Source organism: Gossypium hirsutum, chromosome A07, assembly GCF_007990345.1.
Source record: "Gossypium hirsutum isolate 1008001.06 chromosome A07, Gossypium_hirsutum_v2.1, whole genome shotgun sequence".
Taxonomy (NCBI): domain Eukaryota; kingdom Viridiplantae; phylum Streptophyta; class Magnoliopsida; order Malvales; family Malvaceae; genus Gossypium; species Gossypium hirsutum.
Window position 1 is genome coordinate 66,835,871 of NC_053430.1, and position 10,889 is coordinate 66,846,759.

The window sequence follows — 10,889 nt, forward strand, 5'->3', positions numbered from 1 at the left end:
ATTTTTACCATACATTTACATCTTTTGCAAAATAGTCCGTATAAGGGTTTTTCATGAAAATCAACTAGGAAAAGATGTTTAATACACATTTATCTTCCATATACCTCCATAATCCATCAAAATACAAGCAAATCATGCATGTGTAAATTTTTAAACATGAACCCTAGCATGAAATATGGGTAGAAATGGAGAGAGCAAGCTACCGGGAGTTCAAAAATACGAAGAGCATGAAAAACGGGGCTTGGGAGCACTTACTATTGAGCTTGAAAATTGAAGAAACCTTAGCTATGGTGTCCTCAAAATTTTGGCTGCTATGGGAAGAAGATGAGCATATTTTTGCTTCATTTTTCCCTTTTTATTTCATTAAAATGACAAATGACCAAAATGCCCTTATGCCCTTTTTTTAAAATTTCATCCATGCAAGCCCATTTTTGTCGAAAAATTTAGAATTTGGGAAAATTGCTCTCCAAGACCTTCTAATTCATAATCTAAGGCAATTTCATACAAATTGCTTCTAGAATCCAAGTTTTGAAATTTATTCAATTTAGTCCCAAATTTCCAATTGGACACCTTATACTTAGAATTTCTTCATGAAACTTTAACACATGCATATACTCATATTCTAGGCCTCATAATATTCATAAAATAAATATTTTAATGTCAAATTTGTGGTCTCAAAACCACTATTCTGACTAGGCCCTATTTCGGGATGTTATATTTGATGCTTATTAATGTTTATGAACCAAGATTAAAATAGTAAATTATGCATTAAGTATAATAAAACAAAACAAAATCCATTCAACTTTAATATCTCTTCTTCTTAACTGAATATCAAAAGAAAATAAAGCCATGGGAGAACATTAGGGTTCGGCACTTGTGTGGCTTAATTGAGGTATGATTCGAGCTCGATTTTTGACGATTTCTATATTTTGTGATAGTTACTTTTACTACTAGCTAGCCTATATCCTAATTTCTGAAATTGTTGATGATTTTGAAAGTTTTCATTAATGAATTCATGTGTTTTTAAATGTTTGATGATGAAATATGAAAGCTTGGGGTTTGATATACATGTTTTGTAAAGTGATTTTAAGTAAAAATGTCAATTAGGGACTAATTAGTGAAAATGTGAAAATGTTGGGTTAATGTGTGAATAAATGATAAATATAGATTGATATGTATACTATGAAAATTTGTCTAACAAGAAAATAAAAAGAAATTTATGTAATTTGTGTTTTTATGAATAGAAGACTAAATTGAATAAATGTGAAACTTTAAGGGCTAAAGTGAAAAATGCCCAAATATGTGTTTATGGACTAAACTGAATGTGTTGATGAATAAAATAGTTAATTTTGAATGTATATAGATCAAGAACGACAGAAATCAGATTTAGATCGGGGGAAGTCAAAAGTTATCGAATAGTCGATCCAGTCCATCTATTCTGAATATGAGGTAAGTTCATATGCAAATAAACGTCTTTACATTGAAATATATATGTTTTACTAAGATTGAATTGCAATGAATGTTGAATGAGCAATTACGAGTAAGAATTGACAGAGTTATGATATCCGAAAGTCCCGTACGAACCTGAGGAATAGTATAGGATACGAATGTCATGACATCTCAATAATGTAAGACCATGTCTAGGACATTGGCATTGTATTGAGATTACGTGTAAGACCATGTCTGGGACAGTGGCATCGATATGTGATAACATGTAAGACCATATCCGGGATATGGCATTGTACGAGTTTTATGTGATTCTGAGTATCCTTAACGATTTCGAATGGTTCAACGGGCAAAGTCAAGTTGAGAAAAAATGTGCGAATGAGCTAAGTGACTCAGGTAATTATGAGTATTAAAAGGGAAAGTATTTGATGAACCCGATTAAGATATTAAATATATGTTCAATGAGAAAGGTTAGTGAATTTGAATGTGAATAGCTATGTTTAGCATATTTGATTTGTTATGCAAATATTCATGTGATGAATTTATTTGTATATGGATTATTAAGCTTTTAAAGCTTACTTTGTGTATTATTTCCATGTTTTATAGATTATCGAAGCTAGCTCAGACATCGGGGATCATAGGGAATCATCATCACACTATTAGCTACTTGTTGGTACTTTTGGAGCTTGTATATATGGTATATGGCATGTATAGGCTAGTGTCATTTTGGTATGTTTTGAATCATGATATTAGCCATGAGATGTGGCATGTAAATGGTGATGTGTATGGCCATTTGAGTTGGCTTGATTTATATATTGACAAGTGATATGTATGTGATGTATATAATGCCTTATATGTTGGCTTATTTTGGTAAGTTTGCCATAGTTGTTGATATAGCCAAATAGTTGTTATTTGGTTAATTAGTAGTTGATGTATTAATGCTTGAAAGATTGACATATTGTGGTTTGATTTTGAGATGGAGATATGGTGCAATTTATGTCATGAATAGATGATTATTTGATGAGTAAATGCATTTAGTAGTCATGTGAGATTGATGATTTTGGCATATTGAGTTGGTATGTTTTTTAATATGGAATTAAGTAGTTGATATGGTTTAATATAGATGACATGATATATGTATGAATTGGGATGGTTTGGCTGCCTATTTATGAGTAGAAATGTTAATTTTAATGGCTAGGTGTGCATGAGAAAAAGGTGGCAAATGGGCTTCGCAAATAGCCTATTTTTGTCCACAAGGGCAGAGACACGGGCGTGTGTGACACACGATCATGTTACACGGCCGTGTGTCCTCTGGGTGGCACGACCCAGACACAAGGGCGTGTCTATTGGCCGTGTGTGGCACATGGGTTAGCACATGGGCGTGTGGTCGGCCGTGTGACCCAAGTCAGTAACCTCCTTAATTTTCCCACAGTCATGGTACATGGGCGTGTTATCAGCCTTGTGGTACAAGTTAGAATGTATGCTCTATTTTCACACAGCCTGTGACACGGGTGTGTCTGGTAGCCGTGTGAGGCACACGGCCTCTTCATACGGGCGTGTGAACATGAAATTAAATAAAAATTTTTAAGTTTCTTAAAGTTTGTAAATGTTATCGGTTTAGTCCCGAACCTCATTTAAGCATGTTTTAAGGTCTCATAGGACCTTATAAGGGACAATGTGATTGATATGAATGGATTGTGAGTACGAATGAATATGTTATGTATGTGACCGACGTGTATTACCGATAATGCCTCGTAACCCTATTTCAACGACGGATACGGGTTAGGGTGTTACATATGAGGTCTATTATATGATTGCATGCTTGTGTGAAAATTTCATGAAGAAATTTTATTGATAAAGTGTCTAATTTGACATTTAGGACTAAATTGCAAAAGTTGCAAATGTGAGTTCTAGAAGCTTTTAGCATGAAATTGCCATGGATTATTAATTAGAGGTCCTTAAATAGCAATTTGCCTAATTTTTATTTTTATGGACAAAAATGGGCATGGGTAGGTAAAATTTCAAAGAAATGCCCTAAAGGCATTTTTGTCATTTGGTTAATTAAAGAATAAAAAGGGAAAATAAATCAAAAATTGTGTCCATCTTCCTCCCCTATTGCCAATATTTCTAAGAAGCCATAGCTAGGGTTTTGTTCATCCTTTCAAGCTCAATAGTAAGTGCGTCCTAGCCCCATTTTTAATGTTCTTTGTATTTTTGAAGTTGTCATCAATCGATCTAGTTATTTCTACCATTTATTTGAGCTAGGGTTCATGTTCAAAAATCTAACCATGTGTGACATACATGTATCTTGATGCTTCATGTTAGATTATGAAAGTTTGATGTGTGTTTAACATCTTTTACTAAGTGATTTTTGATGGAAATGCATAAAAATGACTTATTTCTAAAAGATGTAAAATGTGTAGTAAAAATCTGATTTTGATGAAAAATGTGGGCTGATATGAGCATGTGTGTAGGTCAGCTAGGCTTGAATAATAAATAAAATGAGTACATTTCATTTTATGGGCTTAAGGACTAATTTGTGAATATGTGAAAGTTTAGGGGTAAAAAGGTAATTTTGTCAAAGCATCGGTTATGGACTAAACTGAATAATGTGTGTATTAAATAAGCTAAATTCGGTATTATAGAGCAAGAAAAACAAGGAACAGACCTTGATCGGGGGAAAAACAAGGTGTACGATGATTAGATCCGTTTTTACATGTGTAAATAATGCAATGTTGTATCATGTTTCAATACTTTATTAATGTATGAATTTCTATGTTTAATTGTTATAATGAGTGTGTGAACGATATTATGGTCAATAAGAATGACATTATGAACGAGTTCGATGAAGATATGACATCGAGAAAATCTCGTTTGAACCTTAGGAATAGATTAGGATACAAGTGACATGTCACTAGGAACTATGTGATTATGAGCTGATGAGATTATGTGATGTATGTAATGTGATCCGGGTGCTGGTCTTGTACATCTACCGGTGGCTGGGTAGCCCGGTTTGTGTTGCGGGTACCTGTCAGCTTGTGTGAGCAGCCCGTGTAGTTACATCCTGACTGTCAGCTTGTGTGAGCAGGCCTGTGATTAGCTCAAGAGTGAGCAATATGTGATATGTGATATGAGGAAACATGTGGCTACGTATGAAGCAATATGTGCAAGCTTTCCATGTATCCGATAGTATTCCAAGTGTTCAATGGGAAAATCAGTGTGTTATTCGACAAGTAAGTCAATGATGAGGAATTACGAGAATGTGTTACGAGTTGGTACAGGTATGTACGAAAAACTCATATGAATTAGCTCGGTATGTGATGAACTTTTGGTAAAATTGAAAATGAGTAAGTTATGCCTATGAAACTATGCTGACATATATATGTAAATTATGTTCTGTTAATTGTATAATATTCATGATTATGTTGCTATTTATTTGCGTCTGAACTTACTAAGCTTTATGCTTACTCCCCTCTCTTTTACATTTCTTATAGTATCGCCAAGCTAGCTCAGGGATCGAAGGGCGTCAGAGACTCGATCACACTATCAATTGGAGATTTGGGTATAGTTAGTCTTAAGATTTTAAGTTTGGCATGTATAGGGACTTGGTCTTTTTGTTATATGTCATATTGGTTTAGTCAAATGTGTTGGATTATGATGATATTTAATTCATTTTGTATAAGGCCATGAGATATGGCTTATAATGATCATTGGGTTGTAAGCCTATTTATTCAAGCATACATGTGCCCATACAATTGTGATGTGGTTAATGATTGTGTGTATGTGATGAGATGTGTTGTGGCTATGAATGCTTGAAGATTTAATTGGGATTTGTTTAATATGATGACAACCATTGCTTAAGTGAGTATTGGTAAGATGGGCTTGATAAAGTATTGTGACTTGTGCATGTATAAGCTAACATGATAATGCCATAATCATGTTTTTTGTGTGTGTAATTAAGTGCTCAATTATGCCATGTCAAGTGCCCTTGAAGTCATGTATGTGTTTGTACAAATAAGGGCGACAATTGGCTTGGAAAATAGCCTCAAAGTTGTCCACATGGGTAGACAAACGGGCATGTGTCTAAGCCGTGTGTGACACACGGTCTGCCACATGGGCGTGTGATCCGGCTGTGTGTCCCCTACACCCTAATTAGGTAAAACAGAATGCCCAATAGTAAATATACGGGTAGAGACACGACCGTGTGTCTTAGCTGTGTGAAAGACACGGCCCCAAGACATGGGCGTGTGCCCAGGCCGTGTGAAGTCTGCACCTGATTTTTGGAATTTAATTCGCCACACAACCTAAGCACACAGGCATGTGACTTGGCCGTGTGACCCTATTTTGTTAATGACGTCATAAATAGAGAGTTAAACGGGCTGAAGACACCAGCGTGTGTGACCACACGGCCTACGCACACGGATGTGTAACCTTCCAAAATAAGAAAATTTTCTAGGTGTTGTATGAATTCTGAAAGTTCTCGGTTTAGTCCCGAACCACACCCACTATATGTTTTGGGCCTTATGGGCCCATATAAGGGACGATATGTATGTTACTGAATGGTTTTAATTTGGGCAAAATTTTATGGCTCGATTTTGTATGAATGTTTATATTTGAGTCCAGTAATGCCTCAGACCCTGTCCCGGTATCGGATACGATAAGGGATGTTACATGTTCTTAATTGATTACTTTAGTGAAACAAAATAATATGAGATCACCGATGACTTTAGTAGTCATTGGGGTAGTCTTTGAAATGTAAATAGATCTGAATGCAACCATTACAGTAGAGTATCTTACAATTATCTCAGCTGGGTATTCTAGGTATTCTTTCATCTTTAATGGGATATATAGTTGTTTCATCTTCAGATGCGATTCTTATCATGGAGGGATGCTGGTTAATTATAATGATAGGCAAATATATTGCTAGTCTAGTTGAATAATGATTCACGTTTTTATTCAAATATGTTTTTGTAGAGGACTCTATGGCAAAATCCAAGTGTTGCTACTTTTCTGCTTGTACTAGTTGTTGTTTTGCTTTATGTAGACGAAATTTATGTTGTTTATGTCATAGTTGGTTCCAGTGTGACTGAGCGGTATTCTCCTTCTGTAATTTTTTTGGATATCATCAATTTCTTTAGCAATCAATATGTTCTTATTATGCTGCATGGTCTTAAAGAGAAATAGTTTGGATGTGGACGAGTGTATCTAGAAAGCTCATAATTGTATATTCTGATAGTATAGAAATGAGTTATATTCTCGAGGGTTTAATAGAGGTTTACATCTTGGATTTCTTTATATTGGCTTGCTTATTGTTCTATTGTTTATTCTATAATAAATGGTCCATCTACAAAGGATACACATTGACTTGGGATTATTGCAATTGATACGGTTAAAATTTTTGTTTGGATCATTAGAGCATGTTAATACAAATCTCAGTTTTTAGAGGTAGTGTTGCTGGACTGGTTATTACTAGAACTATATTGGGTTTTTCTCTTTTTCTTCAGAGTGCACTATTGATATTTGAGGTATTGTTCTATCTATACGGTTGTAATGTCTGTCTTATTTGAGCACTGTGGTCTATCTGAGAAAAGGTAATCGTGAAAGGAGCAAAATAATTGTAACAGTCCGATTTAGGCCCTATTCGGAACAATAGTTTCGGGACCATGAATCCGAGTCAGAAAAATATTTAAAAAATATTTTCTGTGTTTATTATGTGTGAATTTATGTGTGTGAAAATCTTGTTTAAAAATTTTACTGTTTGGATGCCCGATTTAATAAAAGGGCTTAATCGCGTAAGTTATAAAAGTTGCTAACTAATTATTAAAGTATCAAATTGCTTTGTTATTTTAATATGGGGTCTTTATGATGTAATTAGACCATATGAATTAGTGATGGACGGTTTTAGTCATAATATATAATGGTTTCATATTTTATAACAAATGTTAATTTTGTAATATATTAAATAATGTTAATATAATAAAACATAATGTAAAAAGCCATTCATTTTTTTTTCATCTTTGCCGATTCTTTAAAGGAGAAAGAAAGAAAATAATGCTAGTTACATTCGACCACTTCTAAGTTTGATTCAAGGTTTGTTTTTGTTCGGTTTTTGAAAATTTTTATGTTTTTGAGATCGTTGCAGTGAAATGTACAAAGCCCATGCTTTAATTTTTTTATTTTGATGAATATTTTGAGTTATGCCATTGATGAATAATTAAGTTTTGTGGTGTTAGTTGATGAATTATGAAAGATATGTTTTGGATTAATATGTTTTGTATTGGAATTTTTGATGAATTTGAGTAATTAGGGCTAAATTGTAAAAATAATAATTTGAGGAACTAAAATGTAAAATAAATGAAATGCATGGACTTGTATGAACATAAGGAACATTCCGCCTACGGATGATGTATTCAAATTTTGCATATTTTGTGTTTTGTGCAATAGGGACTAATTTGTAAAAAGTGTGAAATGTTAGGGGCAAAAAGGTAATTTTCTCATTTATGTGTTTTTGGACTAAATTGAATGAATTTTTGTTTGAATGAGTTTAATTTGAATATGTTTATATCAAGAACCAAAGAAATCAGATTTGGATCGGAGGAAAACCAAAGTTGTCGAATAATCGTTCTGTTACGATTATCGTTGTCCGAGGTAAGTTTATAAGCAAATAGATGTTAAATTTCAATATATGTGATCTATAAATAATTTTAATGATAATTAATAAGTTACGAATTAGAATTGAGTAATGAAAAATGTGATTGTGGGTATGATTTGTGAGTTATATGATCTTATAATTCAATTTTATAATGGTACATTTTTGAGTTGGCATTGATATGTGATTCCGATATGTGTGTACGAGTAAGACCACGTTTAATATGTTGGCATCAATATGTGATTCTGATATGTGTGTGTGAGTAAGACCACATTTAATACATTGGCATCGATATGTGATTCCTATATGTGTGTGCGAGTAAGATCACATTTAATACGTTGGCATCGATATGTGATTTCGATATGTGTTTATGAGTAAGACCCTGTCTGGGACAGTGGCATCGATATGTAATTACATATAAGACCACGTCTGGGACATTGGCATTGTACGATATGTGCGACTATCCGAGTATCCTATTTAATTTTGAATGATTCAACAGGCAATGTTAAGTAAAGATCAAGTGCGAAATCAAATTAAAAGGTTCAGGTATGTGTTAGCTAATGTATTGAAATTAAGGTAAGTTTTGGTATTTGAAGTGATGATATGAATCATGTTCTAAAGTTGGTTATATGTATATTGAATGCAAATCTATATTCGACAAAATGATATAAGTATGTGATATTAAAGTGTGAAACATGTGTATACATATATGGATGTGTATATATATTCGTCTATATGATGATATTATAACCTTAGAAGTAAATGATAACTTTGATAATGGATATATATGTATTTCGGCCAAGTTAAAGTTGATACATGAATGTATATGTTGTATATGAATTTGCAAGTTTGAGATTAAATGAGATTATGATAGCATGAATTGGTTTGGTTAAATTGAGTTAATAATGTCATTGATTCTTTTATTTGCTTATGACTTACTACGCTGTGATAGCTTACTAAACCCTAAACACTTTGGTCCCTAATCGGTAAATTATCAAAAATCACTTAACAAAATACTTTTAATTATCAATAAACATTCCAAATTTATCATTTAACATAAAAAGTCCCAATATTCATCAATCGAAACATTCGAAATCTTTAATAGTTTCAAAATCGAAGGTACGGGCTAGCTGGACCTAGTTGCAACGATCTTAAAAACATAAAAATTATTAAAAATGGAGCTAAAACGGACTTACATGCATCATCCAAAGCTAGGCCAAAGCTTTAAGCTTCTCCATTTCTTTCTTTCCATGACCATTCGGTGTTAAAGAAGATGATGGCTTATGTTTTAATTTTATTAACATTTTTATTCATTATTTTATCTTTATCATATAATAATAACATAGAAAACATTATAATAAAAATAAATTTAAGCATCCAACCGTCCCATTATCTTTAGGATGGGTAAATTACTTAATAAGGCCATCCAATTTTAATTATTTAATCCATAAACACCTTTAAACTAATAGCATTGACTTTTTGAACTTTTACGATTTAATCCTTTTTGCTTAATTAACGATCGAAACATTAAAATTTTTCAATGAAACTTTAATACAACCTTAATGACACTCCGTAAATATTTATAAAAATATTTGTGACTCGATTTATAGAAACGAGGTCCCGATTCCTCATTTTCTAAAACCACTTGACCTTATGGGCTTATCACTTAAGCTTAATAAGTCACTTATAAAAAAAATCACTATATAAAAAACCTTTTCAAAGTCACAATTAAATCATAAATATTAAATATATTATTTACGAACATACTCGTCAGATTTGGTGGCCCTGAAACCATTTCTTCCAACACCACTGAAAAATGGGCTGTTACATGTATGCTATTCTGTAGGCCCATAAAGCATCATCCAGTCTTTTGGACCAATCTTGTCGGTTCGGGCAAACTACCTTCTCGAGTATGCTTTTGATTTCTTTGTTTGCCAGTTCAACTTTCCCATTTGTCTGCGGATGGTAAGCTGTGGCAACATTTTGCTTCACTCTATGTTTGTCGAGTAACCATTTCAACCATTTTTTCACAAAATGAGACCCTTCATCACTGATGATAGTTCTCGGGGTTCCAAACCTTTTGAACACATGCTTCTACAAAAATTTCATCACAACCTTAGCATCGTTCGTCAGATATGCCTCAGCCTCAAACCACTTAGACACGTAGTCTACTGCTACCAATATGTACTTGTCACCAAAAGACGGAGGGAAAGGACCGAGAAAGTTAATACCCCAAACATCGAATAATTCTACCTCAATAATGTTTGTTTAGGGCCTCTCATTTCTACTGGTAATGTTTCCAATGCTCTGGCATCAATCACAACTCTTTACGTAAGCATATGCATCTTTGAATAGAGTTGGCCAAAAGAATTCGGCTTGTAATACTTTGTCTACAGTATGTGTACCTCAGAAGTGTCCCCCACTCAGAGCTATGTGGCAATGATATAGAATTTTATGTACTTCATCTTCTGCCACGCATCTCCTGATCATTTGATCTGAACACTTTTTAAACAAATATGGCTCTTCCCAAAAAAGTACTTCACAGCGTGAAGAACTTTTTCTTTTGATGATACGTCTTATCAATCGACATCAAACCACAAGCTAAATAGTTAGAAAAGTCAGCAAACCAAGGGGTATTATGGACATGATTTACCTTAAGTATGTCCTCGTCCGGAAATCTGATCTATTACTTGGGTATAAGTGGAGAATTTCCTTCTTGTAGCTCTAATTTGGATAAGTGATTTGTTACTTGGTTTTCTACTCCTTTTCAATCTTGAATTTCTAGATCAAATTC